A 21,043-nucleotide genomic window follows, 5' to 3' on the forward strand; every position below is an offset into this window, starting at 1 on the left:
TTCATGGAGGGAGATTGCCAGGGGTGTTCGCTGCTCTAAGAACCCTGTCAATAGTGGATTGGCAGCCAGAGGCCATCTCCGCTCCAGCATGCCTGATAGTTTTCGACATGAATTATTTTCTCCCTCGAACAGTCAAGGGAGTTGACCCGGTAGTTACAAGAACCAAACCAGCAATTTTTAGATGGGATCCATGGGAATGAATGCGAGGGCGGAGATTATAAGGATGCTTGGTCCCCCAAGATGAGGATGGAGAAGAGGAGTGGGAGGGAAGAGAATGCAAGGAGGGAGCTGATGGAGTATAGACATGGGAAGTGGGTAATGTGCAATATGCAGCAGACATAGATGGAATATGCAATGAGGACCAAGGAGAAATACAAGATAAAGGAGGAGAGAGAGATGTACCCGAAGCAATGGCAGCTTCAACAACAACCCGAGATCTGGTGATCGACGACAAGAGAGTTTTGCGAGTGACGCTTGATACATTTTGAGGGTTGATGATGGGAGGTCCTGGCGCCGATGTACGCAAGTTGGCTGGCGAGATAGTCCTCGAAGGTGCATTGGATGGCGCAGGGATATCTTCCGGTTTCTTGTTGAGGGGGCAGTCCTTGAATATATGCCCTACCTTGTGGCAGCAGCAACATCTAAATGGAACCCCTTCGTAGTCCAATATCTGTACCCTTGTAAATTTCCCCCAGTGCAGGGTAATCTTCTCCTCCAATCCTTCGTGGGTATCCAAGTATACCAAGATGCGCGCGAGGGTTCTGTTTCTTGACTCTACGAAGGTTCGATCATGGTCAAGATATGACCCCAGAGCATTCCCAATGCGCATGAAAACCTCCTCACTCCAGTACTGTAGAGGGAGCCCCGACAGACGAACCCACAGCGGACCAGCCCCAATTTGTTCTCTCTCCGGATCAAAGAGAGGGCTCCATCTCTTTAACAGAACCGACGCCATCTCAATGTGCCAATATCTAGCCAGCACCAAGTCTGTATAGTTCTCCTTTGCAAAGTGTAGGGCAAACTAGCCTCTAGGTAAAACTTGTACCTCAGGTAATTCCTTGAGGATCCATCCCCAGATTTCCTTTACCCATTGGGTGAGCCAGGTCGTCGAATACGCCCTCCCTCAGACATGTGCAATAAGTATGGTACTCACCATGGTAGCTACTTCCCCGCTAGAAAAGGTATCTCCAAAACGAATCGAGATATCCTTTGAGGTCACTTTAACACACTTAGTTCTTTTATTTCCAGTACGCGAAGCAGATGGGTGGTCCACTAATGGATCCGGGGAGCCTTCCAAATGGATTGGTTTTGCAGGTCTAACCCTAACAGCTGGAGTCTCAAAACAGCCCGAGGGCGAGTGAAGGGAAGCAGAAGGGGTTGTAGCTGCCGAAAGAGGAGGTCTCGAAGATGTCGCGGCGAAGAAGGTAGTATTGTGCGGATGCAGATCAAAAGAGGGCGACGGAGGGATAATGGTCGATAGAAAGCGAAGGGTCCCAGGGGACAGAGGGGGAAGATCCGAAGGAGGGGAGCCTCGGGGAGAATTTCCGATAGAGTGATGAGTAGAGCGATGATCCGGCCGGGTTACCACCGGAGAGGGAATAGGCGGCGATGGGTTCGATGGACGGCTAGGGCCTACTTCTACAGATGAAAATTTAGGGCACCCAAATATAACTTGTTCAGGATGCGGATCTTCTGAATAATCAACCTCCTCCTCTGTTTCCATTGATTCACCCATTATAGTTGTCGACATCCTGAAAGCGACAGATGGACCTGAAAAATCGGGCCAGGTAACAACGACAGGCAGCAACAGGTTCACGGGCAGAGTGATAACAGGTAACAGTAAGGGGTTAACGAAAACCCTTATGGTCTATCGCGGAGCACTCCATCCTCCTGATCGTTCCTTATCCTATTCTTAGTTACCTATTTATATGACTACATTAGTTAAATAATTAAACATAATTAATAAAAAACAATTAGATTATTTTTTTAACAATTTACTATTAATTTATATAATTTTATTAATTTATATAAACTTTGTTTTCTTTATTATACTTAAGCATTTTCTTAAAATATTATTGCACACTAATATCATTAAGAATTCAAACTACTCCAAACATCTTAGAATTAATATGAATCATCCCTAATATCTCTGTAACATAAATGAGTTATATCACTTTTGAGTTGATTCCAATATCTAACACTAAACAAGTGTTTCAAGGAAACTTAGTCCCTACTATTAGGAAATATAATTTGCATTGGTCAATGATAAATTATTAGTGGTCAATATACAAATTGAGTTCTATAGTTTTGCTTGGGAAAGAACTAATAAATTGGGATGTGAAGTGCATCAATTAGTTGCTTTCCTAACCTCAAGGACTTGCATAATAGTAAACACCAGCAAGTCTACACATTTGAAATTTACACTTACATAAGGGTTGAGAAAACATAAATAATGGTGGGAAGTAACTTCCGGTAAGTATATTTACTTACATCTCATTCATATCCATTTTTTACACAAAGACTTGCTTGAATTATGGTGGGAAGTAACTAATGGTAAATATTTTATTTACCTAAGGGTGGATAAATTAATTACTTCCTCAGGATCTATAACTATTTTGGTGGGTACTAACCACAATAAGTCTACACATTTATAGTTTTACTCTACATAAGTGCCGATGAAAGCAGAAATAATGGTGGGAACTAACTAAGTGTATGTATTTACATCTTATTAGTATTCATGTTTTATGAAGTTACTTATGATGGGAGGTAACTAATGTTAAAGATGTTATTTACCATAGTATGAACTATTTTCAAAGATTATATTTTTGGATAGTTTTCTTGGAATGGTTAAAAGCCAAATATCACTACACTCAATACTAAAATAATGCATGAATATTGCAGCCATATACATAAATTATAGAATAAAATAAATACGTGAGATAGTTGTATTGTGCAAAAGTTGCGATAAGACATTTGAGTTATGGTCACATCAAATATTTAAAAAATAGTTTTTTAATAAACTTGAAAAATAAATATTTATCTCTCAAAGTTAAGAATTATAAACTGCGTTGGTCAATTCTTAACTAATAGTGGTCACAGGACAATCCAGTGTGAGATCCTTTCCTTGGCATAGACTAATCATGGTCAATTGAATCCTATAGTAGGAACTAGTAAATTGAGATGTGAAGAGGAGCTCCATATTTATTTGCATCTTATTCCTATCCATTTTTATGAAAAGAATTGCCCAAATTATGGTAGGAAGTAACTAATGGCAAATATATTACTTTCAAGGATTTTTTTTTTTTGATGGTTTTCTTAAAAACTAAAAGAAAAAAACTACAAAAATATCTCAAAATCATGCTTGAATATGGCAACCATATACAGAAATTATGGCATAAAATATGTGAGGTGTTATTCACATGGCATTCTATGGCATTGTATGTAGCCGTCATATTTCTAACAATATAGCATGTAATAGTCATCACAATTAATTAGCAATGACTTAGTATAACTAATATACAAACTGACTTTTTGTGGTAATTTGGTAATACAAATTTTAGTAAGTTTGTGGATTCTTATTATTTAGAATGCACTTTTGAATACATAAATGGATTCTACACCCTAGAAAAACCTTGAGGGTCATTAGAAATTAAACAACTAATTTTATGATTTTTAAAAATATCTATCAAATTTTGAACATTGACTATAAAAAATGTTAAAAAAAATATGATTTCCTCTGTAATTAAACTATGACCTAATCTAATTTTTAGAGAAAATGATCTTTTTAATAAACTATTTGTCGCATAAACATACAAATTTATTCATAAATAAAATGTTTATATAATCTTTCTGTACATCGTTTTACATCTATTCATAAATAAAATAAAACTGTCATAAATAAAATAAAACGATGTGCAAGTTAGTTAGAACCCAAGCGTTATAAAATCTATGGTCTACCAGAGTTATTTAAGACTCTTAAAATCAAAGGTTATGCAGTTTTATATTTGAACTTTCGTGAACATCTCAAATATCCATAATTATATACCTAACATGTAATTAAGGATGCATGGCTATTGATCCTATTTCCTCTCTTATTACCGTCTCTCGTCATCTCTTTGAAATGCCAAACAAGTTACCCAAATGACCATTTTTCCACCATGTGTGACAAATCTGTGCCAGCACATCCGAACAGCCGAGTAAAGAAAAGTGGTTCACTTGCTACCAGAGCAGAAGGTAAAAGAAAAGGCAGAACACTCGGAAAACCATAGACTCAAAATCTAGATTTCATCCCCTTGCTTCAAGCAAATAGAAGAAAGTCTATTTTGAGATCATACAATGATAGCTTTGTATCCTAACAACGTGAGTACGATACTTCTGGACAATAAATCCAACAGAATAGATACGACATAGGACAGATCTAAATTTGTAGAATAAATACGACAAAGCAAACTTGTTTTCAGGAAGAAACAAACGCAAAAAACCGAAAATCCCAGCAAACCCTACCGTATAACAAGGCTTCGACAGATCTATAACAAGACTTCGCCTAAAGAAACGCTCGTCTCTGAGAAATTGATCAACGCATAGCTTGATCAATTTCCCTTCAGCTTGATACAAAACTATTTCCTTTCAGCTTTGATCACTGCTTCTCTTCAGCCTGCTTCGGGTTCTGTGGCAGTAGCCGTAGCAGTCTCACCATCATGTACAGCCAAGGCAATGAGGATAATCAAGAAGGGGAAGCTGATTGTAAGAAGACTCCAGTTGATTATGAGCTCCTCCAGCAGAGAAACACTCTGCCTGTCCGTAGCCCAAGCCACCGCTTGTCCTGCACTCTGAACGGCTTTGAAGAGTCCACTGTACCTGCTCAGAATATAGGAGTCATCTGCCAAAGCTCCGATCGTCCAAAAACACAGAGTCTGGAACATGGAGTCCAGTAATCCATAGCTGAAATATAAAACAAATTGCCCTGCAAAAGCAGACCCGGAGTCTCTTAAATCGAGCGGCTGCAAGTGCTTATGTCTGCTATATCTCAGCTGATTGGCGAGACCACCTCCCCAGATTGCAGTCCCCAGTACTGCAACGATGGCCACGCCAAGAAGCCCTCTTTTCTTCCTGCTCAGGAAACTAAAATCAAGAACCTGCCCAATTATCACAGACCCTAACATCTGAGAACCCCAGAAAGAAACATTGTTGAACCCTCTGGTCCTCACTGTAAAAATCTTGCCATTAACGTTGTTGAATTCATAAGTGTAAAAGAACTTGCTGGCCCATGCAGCAGGGAAGAGCAGCATCATCTTCCAGTTGGCGAGTAGCTTGAGAACCTCCCTGGCCTCTGTGCTAACGTTGGAGTAGTTACGCAGAGTCGGGTTGCTGCCATCGCTCCTGACCACTTTGTTGGGTGAAAGCAAGGCCAAACTCACAACAGCCCCAGAGGCCATGAAACACATGTAGGCTATATAGGTACCGTCGTTAACAGAAGCGGCTTTGCTGTGATAATTCAATATAAAGGGAACGAAACCGCCTACGACTCCTCCTAGATTGTATATAACCCAGAACAGAGAAATGTATCTGCCTTTCGTGCCCTCGGTGGGATACGAGGTCATGATCGAACCCTGTCCGGCCCAGAGCAGTCCACCTCCGACGCCCGCAAACAAGCCTGCAATAATAGGAAAAGTCTCTTTATGGTGATGACTATAGTAGAGAAAAGAACCGGCGTAGGGAGCAGAAGCGCAGCAGCCTGCGAACATGGTCGCGCGAGGGCCGAGGATGTTGTAAATTCCGCCCGCGAAAATGCCGAAGACTGCAAAGGTCGCGTAAAGGGCAGTGTTGGCATCGTTGGAGGCCTGGTCATTCTCCTGTCCGCTTCCGCCCAATCCAGCGAGGGCGTTGATCATGCCCGATTGGCAGAAGCAGACCAGAGATATCAGAAGCACCTGAGTGACGGGGGAATTGTAGCGGAACCGTTTGGAATGAGGAACCTTCTCACCGGGTCCCTCTTCTTCATCACGATTAACATTCGTCATCGGCAGATTACGAGGCAGCCCTGTAATCCCAAATCCAATTAACTCCCAGATTTAATGATGGGCTTTGAGAGCTAAAATCAGTATTTCTGTGGAGCCCAACTTCGGACTTTTGTGGAAATTCTTGATGTATGAGCAGCCGGTCTTGCAAAGCGCTGTAATGGGCATTCTCGATTTATGAGCAGCCCGCCTTTCCTAAGAAATGGACAAGTCAGATCTTTCAACCCTTTCTATTGGCTATAATGGATTGAGAGATGTAGGGCCTGCCATCACAAAAGTAAAGAGAAAAGCAACGCCCGGAAGATACGTGTGCAATTTCCAATCTATGACATCACTTTCCACATAGCTCTCATGCATTCAAATTCCTAATTGTATTGTATTATGTCAGCTATTATACAATCAATGATTAAATTTGAGGGGATGGTCTTAATTTTATTTGGAAAAGCATATATTTATTTAACTCTTCAAAAATGAAAAGTTATAAAAAAAAAAATATACTTTTATTAACAAGTGTATATTAAATAAATTCTTTATAAAAAAATGCCAAAATGAAATGGTGTCTTGAATCTTTAAAATTTAAAAAGTGGCTACATTAAAACACTATAAAATCTTAATAGAATTTAGTAAATAGGCAAAACATTTTTCTCAAATTCTATTGAAAAAAGGTAACCATATGTCTCTTCTATTCATTAGATAATCTTCGAAAATATTTGAATTTACATCATTGAAAATATAAACCTATTTGCACAATGGAAAAAGTTTTTTTAGTTTCATTTGTTTCTAATTTATACTATATGTTTTGTTCCGCTGAAACAATTTAAAGCAAACCAAAAAAATAAATATATACCTTCAACATTTAAGGGAATTGAACTTTTCTCTTAACATTGCTCAATCAAAGAACACTATCAATAGACTTTCATCTCCATTAAAAACTTCAAGCTTTATAGATTCAAAAAATTATGTAATTAAAAGGAAAGTTTTCCACATCTAATAGGGAAATATTGTAATATGTAATACACATTGCAGTGGAGTTGTTGTATGGCTTGGTTGGTCATTTTTGTTTTTGTTTAAGAATGGTTTTCAAATTTGGTCCTTACAATGAATTCAAGTTTTGTTGATATCTTTATCTAATAATGTGGTTTCTTTGGTTGATGTCTTTTTCTAATAATATGGTTTCTTTTCATTAACAATGTTGTTTAATTTTTCTATGATTTCAACATCAACTTAGAAACCCTTCATAGTAGTAGCTACATGGACACCCACACAGACAACTTATTTCCTAGATGTCGAATGGAGAAAATGAAGCGGGAGACACAATAGTAGTTGTATAGATAACTATTAGCACTCTATATCTTTTGGGAAGACCAACCGGAAAAAGGAAATTAAGTTGTAGCCGTGTAGGCACACCAATATTATGTTGTGTGGTTATTAAATAGCCCTAGAGTTTCATTTAACACTTCTCCCCGATTCAAAACTCTACATAGTTTTATGGGAAGCACACTTATTTTTTCTCAAATTTCTTTTATAGCATTAATTTCTACGTTTTCAAAAACTAGAGAGTTAGTAAAGAAAAAGGCTTTTTAAGATAAGAGAAGTAATACACGTTTTAAATGAAGTTTGATTTTACAAATGCTAGGCTGAATAGTAAGCTTTATTACAGTAAGTTCAAATGGAAGAAATGCTAGGTTTTTGTAAGCATTATGGTTTTCAATCACAGAATCATCTAAAAATATAAAAGAGATGGTAGTAGTTATTTACAAGAATATAAAAAACGTTTCAATCACTAAGTGTAGTTACCACCATCTAATGGGGTAATTTCATAATTGAACAATATTGTCTGAATGGTTGTCAGAATTGAACAATCTTGTCTTAATGGTTGTTTGACAAGAAAGAAAGAAAATGTTGCAAATTAGGAAAGAAAATGAAGATACAATAATCTTATCTTAATGGTTGTTTGACAAGAAAGAAAGAAAATGTTGCAAATTAGTAAAGAAAATGAAGATACAATAGAAAATGTGGTTATGATGTAAAAAATTCAATATTATCAGTTTAATCTAATTTTAAACACGATAATTCTAGCATTTGCACCAGATGTTGCAAAGGAAACGCCATAAGGCATAAATTGAAGAACGCAAACACAACAAAAAAATATTTTCATAAAGAATAAAACCACTTATAATGAATTTATTATTAGATATTCCTATATATTGCACTATATATTAACCCAGCTAATTGTTTCCCTTTCTTAATGTAACCTTTCACCACTATGGTCACTATAATATCAAATACAATATGTGTCTTAACCAAAAACCATTATGAAAGTCAAAATACTTATATGTCCCATATCCCATATAAAAAATCATAATATACTTTGATCACTCTTGGAGAATTGCAAACTGTTATGCTCTTAACCTGCAAAAATGATACCCAATACAGAATATGCGAAGAAAAGATACCCAGGACACAAAATAGCAATGATTTTATTATTCAGAGAGTAATTTTCACTTGCCTCTTCGAGGGGGCAACCTCCAATAGAGCAGAGCTCGATTACAAAATAAGAGACGATACTCCTCGCTCGGAGTCTCTATCCTTTATATATGACTCATACATGCAATACCACGGGCCAATACCGTGGGTTTTATTAATACCATCTATCTAATCTACGGCCCTTTTGCAACTAACTGTGGTCCCGTCATTAATTGCGGGTTAACCATTTACAAATATTAATATGGGCTTTATTGACTCTTGATTATGACGTGATCCCATGACATAAATAAGGGGGTTAGGGTGGGACCCTAACATGCCCTCCCCCTTAAGACTAGCCTTGTCCTCAAGGCTGAAGCTACGGAAACTACTGAAGAATAGTGGCTGGTTCCCAAGTTGCATCTTCCAGAGAGGTGTCTTTCCATTTGACGAGGACTTCCTTAATCATGGGGCCGCGCAGGTGTTTTTTTCTTGTGTCTAGAACATGTTCGGGTTGAAGCTAGATTGACCCTTCTTCGTCCAATTTAGGTAGACTGGTTTGAACTCGACAATTGTTCTCGATCACTTTCTTGAGGCACGATACATGGAAAACTAGATGGATTTTTGCAGTAGGTGGCAAAGCCAACTTGTAAGCCACTTCTCCAATGCGCTGAAGTACTTGGTATGGTCCGTAGAATTTTGGAGATAGCTTCTGACAACCCTTGTCTTTGAGTGATGTTTGCTTATATGGTTGCAGCCTCAAAAAGACCTGATCCCCTTCTTGAAATTGGCGCTCTGAGCGATGCTGGTCTACCTGTTGCTTCATGCGGTTCTGAGCTTGACGAAGATTCTCTCTAAGATGGGCGAGCATGGTTGCGCGGTGTTGTAGGAGTTTATCCACTGCTTGTACTTTGGAGCACCCCTTGAGATAAGAAGTAGGGGAAGGCGGAAGTTGACCATATACTGCTTCATAGGGAGTCATTTTGGTGGTGGCATGATAGTTGGTGTTATACCACCATTCAGCCAGAGGTAACCACTGTACCCAAAGGTGTTGCTTTTCTGAAGTGAAACACCTAAGGTAGGTTTCTAGACATTTGTTGACGGCTTCAGTTTGACCATCCGTTTGCGGATGATAGGAAGTACTGAGTTTTAGTTGAGTGCCTTGTATCCTGAAGAGTTCCTACCAAAAATTACTGGTGAAGATCGGGTCGCGATCGGACACAATAGAAGTGGGCATGCCATGCAATTTGAAAATCTGGTCCATGAAATATTGAGCGACCAAAGTTGGTGTAAATTGGTGGGGTAGTGCGTAGAAATGAGCATACTTCGATAGTCGGTCCACAACCACCATGATGACTGACTTGTTCCCGGACTTTGGAAGACCTGTAATGAAATCCATAGAAACTTCCGTCCAAATGGATGTCGGAATGGGCAATGGTTGTAATGTGCTTGGTGTGTTGACTGTTTCCCCTTTGTGGCGTTGACAGACATCGCATTCTGCTACAAAAGTAAGGATGTCCTTTTTCATGCCTGTCCAAAAAAATGATCTTCTAGTGTGAGCATACGTCTTCTGAAAGCCCGAATGTCCTGCAATGGGCGATGAGTGCAATTCTGCCAAAATGTGACCTTTGAGGGTGGATGTGGGGGATATTACGACTCTATCCTTGTAGCGAAGAATATCATCCTGCCACGAGTAGCCCTTGGTGGAATTTGGATCTACCTGCAATTGAGCAATGAGTTGGGATAACCCGGGGTGTGAAAACCATTCCTTGTGAGCCTCTTCAATCCATTCTGGAATAGGGAGGGAAATTGCTAGCAGAGTACTTTCTTCCTCAAATTGGCGAGATAATGCATCTGCTTCACTATTGTCTTTCCCTTTCTTGTAAATGATCTCATAATCATATCCCAGCATTTTGGCGAGCCATTTATTTTGTTACGGGGAGGATAGGCGTTGCTCCAAAAAATATTTAAGACTGTGATGATCTGTGCGGATTTGGAAACGTCGCCCCAATTAGGTCACCAGGTCTCGACGGCATGTAAGATGGCCATCATTTCTTTTTCGTAGGTAGATTGGCCCAGATTCCTCCCACTTAGTTGTTGGCCTGTGAAGGCCAAAGGTCGCCCTTCCTGCATTAAGACCGCCCCAATACCGGTCCCCGAAGCATCACATTCAATGACAAAGGATTTGGTGAAGTCAGGTAGTGCTAAGACTCGAGTGGAACACATGGCGTTTTTGAGAGCGGTAAATGCCTGTTGTGCTTCCTCATTCCAGAAGAAGGAATTTTTCTTTAGGAGTTGAGTGAGGGGCTTCGCTATGCGGCCATAGTTGCAGACAAATTTACGATAATAGCCTATGAGACCCAGAAATCCTCTCAAGCTCTTCAATGTCTTAGGTTGAGGCCATTCTTGCATTGCCTGGATCTTTTTGGGGTCCACCTTGACACCTTGACGCCCCACAATGTGGCCCAAATACTCAACTTCTTCCATGCCAAATGCACACTTGGACATCTTGACAAATAATTTATGCTTGTGGAGCAGGTGTAAGAGTAGATCTACATGTTGAAGATGTGCAGCCCAAGTGCCACTATAGATCAGGATGTCATCGAAGAAGACAAGGACAAATTTCCTGAGATATGGTTTGAGAATGTGATTCATAAGGCTCTGAAAAGTAGAGGGGGCATTACAAAGACCAAATGGCATGACCAGGAACTCATAATGGCCTTCATAAGTTCGGAAAGCAATCTTGGGAATGTCGACTTCCTTCATGCGAATTTGGTGGTAGCCTGAGCGAACATCCATCTTAGTAAAGAATTGAGCCCCATTGAGTTCGTCCAGTAGATCGTCAACCACCGGAATGGGAAATTTATCTTTGACTATCAACTTATTGAGGGCCTTGAAGTCGGGACACATCCGCCACTCCCCATCTTTCTTGAGTACCATGACCACTGGGGATGAATAAGGACTAATACTGGGACGAATGACACCTGCTTCCAAAAGTTCCTTGATGATTTTTTCTATTTCATTCTTTTGGGTGAACCGATATCTGTATGGTCGCACATTTGGGGGTTGGGCCCCTGGAACCAAGGTGATGCTATGATCATGTTCCCCTCGCGAGGGTGGAATCTCATGAGGCTTGTCAAAGATCGCCAGATGGTTATTTAAAATCTATTGCATCTCAGGATGAATTGGCAGAGATTTGGTTTCGACGACCTAGATGGCATTAAATTGAGCTACCACTCCATGATTGCCCTTTTTTAACAATTTTTCCATCTGATGCGAGCTGATAATAGAGGGGGCTCCCGCCTGGAGTCCACGGAGGGTATGTGTGTAGTTGTTCTGCTTAAAACTCATATATAACTCCTGAAAATCCATTGTGATTGGCCCAAGCATGCGTAGCCATTCAACGCCGAGGACAATGTCGCAACCCCCCATGTGTATGGCAAACATGTGGGTTTTCAACTGATAATCCCCAATTTGAAGTTTGACATTTTCACAGCGGCCTTCACATTTCATTATGCCCCCATCCGCAATTTGGACTTGGAAGTTAGAAACTGCTCTTACAAAACAATGCACTGCTTCTGCGATTTTTTGATGGATGAAATTATGGGTACTTCCACTATCAATCAAGACTACTACTGGGCGATGTTTAAGAAAACCCCTAATTTTGAGAGTTTGAGGGGAAGAAATCCCTGCCAATGCATGCAACGAAATAACTGGTTCATCAGAGACATTCTCCTTTGGGTTGTCTTCTTCTAGCGCCTCATGTTCCTCAAGTGGTGGATCTTCCTCTGTTGAGCTGTAGTCAGTGGCATCTATTTGAAAAAATTTGGGCTCCTTGCATTTATGACCTGGGGAGTACTTTTCATCACAGTAGTAACATATTCCTTGCTTCCTTCTTTCAGCCATTTCCGCCGGTGACACCTTTTGGACCTTAAGTGTTTGAGTCGTGTTGTGAGCCTGTGGGAGACGACCTTTAGTGGGGAAATTTGGGCGACTGTATTGGGCTGCTAATGCACGTTCCATGTTACAAGCTACCTTGTAAGCCTCTGTCCAAGTGGGAGGGTGGTGCAGTAAGACTTGAGCTTTGATGGCTTCTTTAAGACCACTGATAAAACATTCCGTGTAGAAATCATTTGAGAGACCCCAAGTGCGGAAGGCTAAGGCTTCAAAAGCTGTAATATATTCATCCACACTACCTGTCTGTCGGTGCTTAGTAAGACGACCCAAAAAAGAGTCCTCCTGTTCAAAGCGGTCTCGAGGAGCTTTGGTAAATTGGGTCCACATCTTAAAAGGTCCATTGCAACGTTCATGCCATTCCCACCATTGCCACCGTTCATTGTCCAAGTACATGCTCCCCAACATAAGCTTAGTCGCATCATCGAAGATATGATTCAGTTTGAAATACTGCTCCATTTGTGCTATCCATGCAGACGGGTGAGAACCGTCAAATTTATGCATATCCAACTTGGGAGGTCGCTGACTGGGTGGTGGGTGGGTGTGCCAGATGTGAGGAGAGTGGCTAGACTCACCCTCATTGTATACATTATCATTATACGCCTCTTCGTGGGCTGGCTCCTTGTCCTTCGGGAGTAATTGTTGGACCTGGAGAGATAGTCCGTTAAGCTGCCTATTGATGGATTGGATGGATTCGTCAAGTTTGTCCAGTCTTTCATTGGCCATTGCTTGAGCTCTAGTTTCTACCATACACCAACCTGATGAAAAATTGGGACCGCCAAAAATTTTTCACTAATAATTGAATGGTACCACCGTGCTCAGCTCGTCGTCCTGATTCTGATGGGCTAGATCACAAATAAGCGCCCGGGAAGATCTCTGACCTTTTTCTTTTTTTTTTGAAAACTCCTAATGGAGTTTTACTCCTTCTTGATCAATACTGCAGTAGCCAAATCCTCAAAATGTCAATGCGGCCAAACTTCCTGCGAAAATTATACCTCGGTATAGGAACCCTTCACAACAACTCCGATTTGGTGGATCTGAGAGATCTGAATTTGGATCGGCTGGCTCTAATAGATCGGAATGACTGATCTGCGAACTCGAGACTGCGGGACCGATGTCGGCTGCTTCTGGACCCCTTTGCACCAGCGGATCTGGAATAGATGATGTGCGATCCCCCGAGAGAAAAGGGAACTATGGTCTTGAGGAGTGTGAGGTGCTACAGATCGCAATATACATAAGGGTCTGGCAGTAGTACTCGGCCCAATGTTTCAGGGCTCTAACTAAGGAGGATCAACCGTACCCTTAGCCGTACAACCCGACTACCCTATCGTACGGGCGAGTAATCTCTCCGAGTGCTGTTCTCGGTGTACTGTAGCCACAAGACGGCTGACGGTTTATCTATGGCGAGGTTTCAAGGGAGCCTAGGGGCTTCCGTTATACCCAGAGGGTACGTGGAAAACAGTCCGTGCGCGGTTCTGTCTAATGTGCTGCTACTCGAAGGGGTACCCACTGGGGTTACAAGGGAGTCCAACAGACGTGACCACCTCTTGTATTTCCTGCGTGCATGCCTCCCCAAATCCGCAGGTTTATGCACTCAACGATAGATCCCGTGGTTTAAAGACGCAGGAACACGTCTCTAGCCAAAAAAAAACAAAATTTTGCTAAGAATTGGCGATCCCACCAGCCCTGGAAAGTGCTCTGTTACCCCTTGTTATGCTCTTAACCTGCAAAAATGATACCCAATACAGAATATGCGAAGAAAAGATACCCAGAACACAAAATAGCAATGATTTTATTATTCAGAGAGTAATTTTCACTTGCCTTCGAGGGGGCAACCTCCAATAGAGCAGAGCTCGATTACAAAATAAGACACGATACTCCTCGCAGGGAGTCTCAATCCTTTATATATGACTCATACATGCAATACCACGGGCCAATACCGTGGGTTTTATTAATACCATCTATCTAATACTACGACCCATTTGCAACTAACTGTGGTCCCATCATTAATTGCGGGTTAAACATTTACAAATATTAATATGGGCTTTATTGACTCTTGACTATGACGTGATCCCATGACATAAATAAGGGGGTTAGGGTGGGACCCTAACGCAAACCCTTCCAAAATGCAACTTCTAACCACTATTACCATTAAGAAAAAGTGCCATTTATTACATTATAATCCTTAAGGGAATAACTCTATTATTAAGTAAACCATAGTGCAATATGATATTTCACACAATGAATTCTAAAAATTATGACCCCTAGTACACTCTCGTCATAAAAACATTGTAACTCCTAAAATGTTACAAGACATAAACTTTAATACCTAACACGCTAACTATAACATTAAAACTATAACCTATGTGTACTTAAATTCTCTTAACATAGTGAAGGTATTGAAGAATCAAGTGTGGCTCTTCCAATTCAATCCCACGAGAAGTAGATACAAAAAATGTTGACTATTATGTAGATGATATTTTCAGTATTGGCACTGACCCCAAAACCATTTTATGGGAGAAACCTATGGTAATGATGTTGATGGGTACTCGTTATTCTCCCATTAAATGGTATAATGGTGGCCTACATTTTGTAAATAATTTAAGGTCTTAATGTTTGTATCTGGAGCACTTTTCGACTACTATGCTTTCACAACCTTAACTGTATGCATTTAAAATTTTAGAGATTAGTAAGCTCTTTTCTAATTTAACCCTAGATGCAATAACATTAAGGAATATATGCATTTAAAATTTTAGAGATTAGTAAGTTTTTTTTTTTAATTTAACCATAGATGCAATAACATTAAGGAACAAATATAAGTATGCCTAGCTGGAGAAAAAGGTAACAACATTTACTAGGGTATGTCACATCTTATTTTTATTCCTTACAAACCACCTAGATCGAGAAAAAGGCTAAGACTAGTTTCCTTTAAAGCACCGTAGCTTAGAAAGGCAGGAATTAAAAGCGAAAGCCTACAAAAAAGAAATAGATCTGACAAAAGTAGGATGCTAAAGCCTACGAAAGAAAGAAATAAATCTTACAAACATTATGAAGAAGGGAATTCAATACCCATTGAGGAGATGAAGAGAAGAACATGACCTCCATTTTTACTAAAATCACCACAAATATTGATAGTTACTCTAAATACACAATGTCATTAGGATATTAATCCAATAGTAGGGTGTTCAAAAAGTCCCCTTCTCAATAACTTTCTCCCTCTTTTATATAAATTTTAAATAGTGAAACTTGGCACCTCACGAAAAAATAATTATTTTCCTTATTCCAATAATGCCTGCAATAAAAGATTTATTTTACACAAATAAAAAATGAAATGTATTCCCTGTTGAATGTAACTAAAACCATAATAACAAAATAACAGGGTTGTTGAGCACAGAGAATGTTAGACTTGGGAACTTTAGAGCTAATTACAATATTTTTTTGGCGAGAGAAACATAGAGTCAATTACACCAATGAGAAACAATTCCATCTCACTACAGACCATGGTGGATATGTGAAGGAGACCCATTAATCGATCTAGTCCTGCATGATCACTCTCAGTGTTATATCTCCATTTCCTTCGATGCAAACAGTAGATTAATAGTCCCATATAAGAGAGACAGGTTCATATATGCCACAGGGACAACCCTTAACATAAGGCTACATTGAAAAAAATTATAAGTAGCAATTGCAACCCTCCTGAGGATACTAATAAACATGAGTTGCATTTGAGCCCTAAACATCTGCAAAATAAAAAATTCCCAGACTTTTATATCAGAGTTAAATCATTTTTTCTCAATAGGTGATTTTCCAAAGATGGGTGTGAGATAAAAAGCAGCATCTGTGCTTAAAAACCCTAAGTTGTTCTTTACCAAAGGCTCCCAATCCGAAGTTCTCCCCACAATTGGAAGTATCCCAAATGAAGAAAATAACAATGGCCACAGAGGAGAAAGAAGAACAACCCACTGCCATGAACCCTCCACTCTGCCGTGATGGCTAAGCCAAGCAGCAAACCCAAACACACAACCCCCAGCAATGGACATCGCAAGAGTTAAATAGTATAGGTCATCTATCAAACTAGGCACGTTATTGCATCCCTCTTCCCTAACAATGCATTCTTGATGGCATCACTTGTATTCAAAAGGGTTTCCTGATAGCCCTCTTCCGATACAAAAAACTAATTCCCATACCTAGATTGCAGCTCATCGAAGAATTGACGAGGAATAATGGAACCCACTGTTAATCCTATGTCGAAATTCAAGATGTTTGGGGAAAAGATGTCCCCTACTATAATCACAGTCCTGTCATCAGTGTGCCATAGGTCCCTGAAGGATTTATCTGAAGGAGATGGGGATGGCCCAGACCTTGTAAGGATTCTTGTTTTCCACTATAACTTGTCTTCCAAAGCCTACAACTCTTGTGAAATCTTCACTACTTGGGCTAGAGATAAAACCTTGGCTATGTCAATAACATTGGTGAAGTTTTTAGGTAGCTGAAGGTTTGGGACTTTTATTGCTTCTGGCTCTTTTGAGGCCATGTTGGATTGAAAGTCTGGGGTTGGGATTTGGGTAATTGCTAAAGATAGTGTCAATTGCACTTGCTAAATCAGAAAGGTGAACAAGAGCATGGATGCCATTGACAGAGTTTGCTTACCCACATCCTTGAGAATGTTGTTTTTGTGTTGTGCATATATCAACTGAGAAATACCCATTTTTTTGAAGCTGATTTGAAAGGGGTTGAAGTTGTGGGTTATTGAATCGGGTGTACATTGACTAATAGAGTATGAGTGTTTTATGCGATTGAAGGTGGGCTTGTAATTGAAAATGGAGAGGAAAGAGAATGACTTAAAATAGATAACGCAGTACAAACTGAGTGGCATTTTAACTGGGGGTGGAGAAAGTCTCGGAATGCTCTTGATGGTTGCTTGTTGAGGCTTGAGCTTGAGTTGCCATGAGATACTAGAGATGGGTCTAATCATGAAAGATCGAATGCACCAAAAATATAAGCCACCTGATTCCACCTGTAAGGCCAAGCACACACCAAAATGAACCAGTAGAGTTTTGTAAGATTACTCAAAGATGGACGAATACTTCCTGATAAATCATTTGAATTCATGTCCATACCAAAGTCAACAAGGATTCAAAGTGTTATGTTCATTGGAAATAATCTATGACATCAAGCTGAATATTTGATAAACAGGAATATTTTTGGTGGAATTTTACAGAGTGCGATGGTGTTTGAATTTTAATAGAAAAGAGAATTTTTATACATGTTGTTACCCAGGATCAAAACAATTGACATTCTGAAGGGAAAACTATATTCTTAATGTGATTAGGCTGATAATCAAAATTAAATTCTTCATCTTTTGTTGGGAGAGACACTTTGTCCTCTTTAATGTTAACCACCTCCATAATGTGATTAAGGTAAAATAATCAATTATTTACCAAATTATTAAATTTCTAAACTAATTCTCTTTAATGATAACCACCTCCATAATGTAATTAAGATAAAATAATCAATTATTTACCAGAGCATTACATGTCAATCTTACTGCATTCATCATTTAAACATGTTTAACCCAAAAACATGATTAAATAATAATTTTTTGAAAAGGAATGTGTCAACTTATCACAAAAATGTACTCGGGTACCCCATCTAATAGAACCAATCTATCTATCATTTGGTAGCTAACTCGTGTATTGCCTCAAAGAGAGCATTGGCATGTCGATTCACATAGCGCTTTGTGTGAAGGCCAATTCACATAGCGCTTTGTGCGAAGGCACTTAATAGTGCTCAGCAAATAGTAGAACCAACCAATTGTTGCAGAAGTATCGATATTGAAATAGTATGCACAAACCCATTCGATCCATCTACCGTTTGGCAACTAACTGGCCTATAGGTTATAGAGAGCATTGGCATGTTGATATTGTGTGAAGGCACTTATTAGTGCTCAGCCAATAGCAGAAGAAGCCCAATGTTACATAAGTATTTATATTGAAACAGTGTGCAGAAACCCATTACACAAAATTTACGACAAGAATGGGAGTTACAGTACAAACGCTACACTACAGAGACCTGCCATCAAAACACCCCATGCAGAGGACCATTAAAGAATACTTGAACCAAAAATAAAGCGTCTATATGTGACATCAGAAACCAAAACTATTTCGTGAAACTGCATATTCAGGTCATTTTTAAAAACACTAGAAATTCGCAACCTGGGAAAAAACCACCATGAGATAGTAAAACCGTATAGTGCATATTTAGATTGCAATTACAGACATATTAGAACTAGATTTTCCGCTTCGATACAACTCATCGAGAGCAACAGAGATCCAGATCAAAAACCAGACAGAGTTTACAGACTAGTAATTGTCCTAAAATGTACAAAGAAAGGTCGATAGGATTATTAAATTGGAATTGTTGAATTTTTCTAGAATATATGTTGGTTCAAGCCTGACGAATGAGAAATTTGAGTTGGCTAAAGGCTTTCTAATTTTTTTTTATTATGGTAAAATTATATTGATAATTCATTGGTTTTACATTCAAAAGCTTGAAGGAATTTGAAGAGCAGGTATAGAATTGTTTTGTGGGATTTGATCCCAAAATCATTGATTTTAAATACATACTCAATGAAATGTTAATTGGTTGAAACCCTGCACAAATTTTTGATATAAGAAAATAAGACGAAAAGGTTGAAAGGCTTAATTGGTTTGTGGAAAACTTTGTTTTCTTGGACTAGATCATTGTGCAATTACTTTTCTTTAGATGTTTTGTTTATATATATATTACAAGGAACACATTGAATGTCTTATTTCATTTTAGAGTAAGTTAATTACCAAAAATCAAGAGGTTAAGTTAATACCCAAAATCAAGAAACCTCTTTAGATGGCCAAGCATATACAAAGCTTGATAGTGACCACCATGACTATCCCCTACCAATATATTTCATTGAAAACCATAATTGTATATTACATTTAGAAAGTAAAAACATCATATTTGAAAACATGTTGATATATTGCTATTAAAAAGTTAATTCCATTAGAAACCATGATATTATCTGATGCCTTCAAGTACTTACAAGCGATTACTGCCACAAATCATCAATGTCGTCGGTCGTGAGCAGAGCTCCTCTGGGCATGCAGAAGGAAAATGAGGTTAGAATGTGGTTAGGGGTAAGGTGTTTATGGCCATAACTAACCCAAGTTGATGAGAAACCCGGAATAATGATGCATGTGGGAAACAGATGTCAAGCAGAAAGAGAAAAATTTGTGCCCGATGTCAAATGACAGAATATCCAGATGTTAATTAGAGAATGAAAGTGTAGGTGACTATGTTCATTCATAGGAAGGCTTACATGTGGTGGAACCCTAAATTATGCATGAGTTCAAGGTTGACGAGTAGAGTGCTGTTAGATGAAGGATGAGAAAAGATACAGAAATGATAATAGAAGTAAAGGAGAGGAGGTTGTGTTAATCTAGTATATTACTTAATTGGGTGAACTTCCGGTGATTTGTTTGAATGTTTGGGGTGAATGCAAAGCAAGAACTATTCAATTTTTAAATTACCCTTTAAAACAATGTGGATAAAATTGCCAATTTTTCTCTTGGTGATTTTTCCTTTTTCCCATATTTTTGACAATTTTTGCTGATTTTTCTAGATTTTGAAAAATCTAAAATATTCTTAACAATATTTGCTGATTCATGAAAATCTAGAATATTCTTCCAACCAAAACGAAGAGAATATTTGGATCCCTAATAAATACAAGGTGAGAACTTGGGTCCCTATGAAACTCTCCAAACACAAGACAAGTTGAGAATCTCATTGCCTTGTAAAGCCAAAATGGTGAGAATTTGGGTCTCATAAAGACAAGTTGAACACAAGACAAGGTGAGAATTTTGGCCCTTAGGTCCTTCATAAAAAGAAGGTATTAAATCCTTGAGACCAAAATGAGGTGAGAATCCTCCCAGAACAAAACAAAGTGAGGATCTGTGCCCCTCATAAAGACAAGGTGAGAACTTGGGTCCCTCAAAACAAGGCACCGTGGGTCCTTACTAAAGACAAGTGAGATCTTGGGTACCTATTGAACTCTCCCAAGTGAAGCTGAGCCCCTCTAGAACACTCCCAAGACAAGGTGAGAACTTGGGTCCCTGAGGTCTCGGGTCCCTATGGAACTCTCCCAGTTGAAGCTAAGTCCCTCTAGAAGAACTCGGGTCCCTGATAAGCACAAGCATAGAGTTAGGTTTGAGCTGAGCTCTTAACTTGGAACTCTCCCAGGTGGAGCTGAGTCCCTTTAGAATGATCCATGATAAGAACAAGCATAGAGTTTTGTTTGAGCTGAGATCCTAACTTGTTTCCACTTAAAAATACTTCCTTAATTGTTTAGAGTCTTAGACATTCCTAACTCTAAAAGGGCATACGACATGAACAACATAGCTATAGGGGTTAGGGTTATGTTTGAAAAATAACGTCTTGATTGTTTATACATTCCTGGCCCTAACAAGGCATATGAGATGAACATTTTTGGTGTTGTGGCAATCAACATGAACAACATATGTGTAGGGTTAGGGTTATGTTTGAAAAATATTGTCTTGATTGTTTGGACATTCTTG

General features: G+C 39.1%; 1 pseudogene; it reads right to left on the reverse strand.

Moving 5' to 3' along the window:
* Positions 1–4,188: 4,188 nt before the first annotated feature.
* LOC149261086 (UNC93-like protein 1 pseudogene) lies at positions 4,189–6,136 on the reverse strand (annotated as a pseudogene).
* Positions 6,137–21,043: the final 14,907 nt, after the last annotated feature.

Source organism: Pinus tabuliformis, chromosome 6 (assembly GCF_031772625.1).
Source record: "Pinus tabuliformis cultivar Carrire ecotype Pingquan chromosome 6, CPIR1, whole genome shotgun sequence".
Lineage (NCBI taxonomy): Eukaryota > Viridiplantae > Streptophyta > Pinopsida > Pinales > Pinaceae > Pinus > Pinus tabuliformis.